Source organism: Mandrillus leucophaeus, unplaced genomic scaffold (genome assembly GCF_000951045.1).
Source record: "Mandrillus leucophaeus isolate KB7577 unplaced genomic scaffold, Mleu.le_1.0 Scaffold266, whole genome shotgun sequence".
Classification (NCBI taxonomy): domain Eukaryota; kingdom Metazoa; phylum Chordata; class Mammalia; order Primates; family Cercopithecidae; genus Mandrillus; species Mandrillus leucophaeus.
Window position 1 is genome coordinate 707444 of NW_012102765.1, and position 587 is coordinate 708030.

Consider the following 587-nt stretch of genomic DNA (forward strand, 5'->3'; position numbering starts at 1 on the left):
ACCGCGTCCAGCCAATTTTTGTGTATATATTTTTTTAGTAGAGATGGGGGTTTCACCATGTTGGTCAGCCTGGTCTCGAACTCCTGACCTTGTGATCTGCCGGCCTTGGCCTCCCAAAGTGCTGGGATTACAGGCGTGAGCCACCGCACCCGCACCCAACCAGGAATTGCTTCTTTTTTCCCTTTAAAAATCCACTTGTGACCGGGCATGTTGGCTCACACCTGTAATCCTAGCACTTTGGGAGGCTGAGGCAGGCAGATTACTGAGGTCAGGAGTTCGAGGCCAGCCTGACCAACACGAAGAAACCTCGTCTCTACTAAAAATACAAAATTAGCTAGGCGTAGTGGCACAATGCCTGTAATCCTAGCTACTCGGGAGGCTAAGGCAGGAAAATCACTGGAACCCAGGAGGCGGAGGTTCCGGTGAGCCGAGATCGTGCCATTGCACTCCAGCCTGGGCAACAAGAGCAAAACTCCATCTCAAAAAAAAAAAAAAAAAAAAAAAAAAAAAAAATGTAGCTGGGAGTGGTGGCGTGCACCTGTCATTCCAGCTGCTGAGGAGACTGAGGCAGGAGAATCACCAGGAGA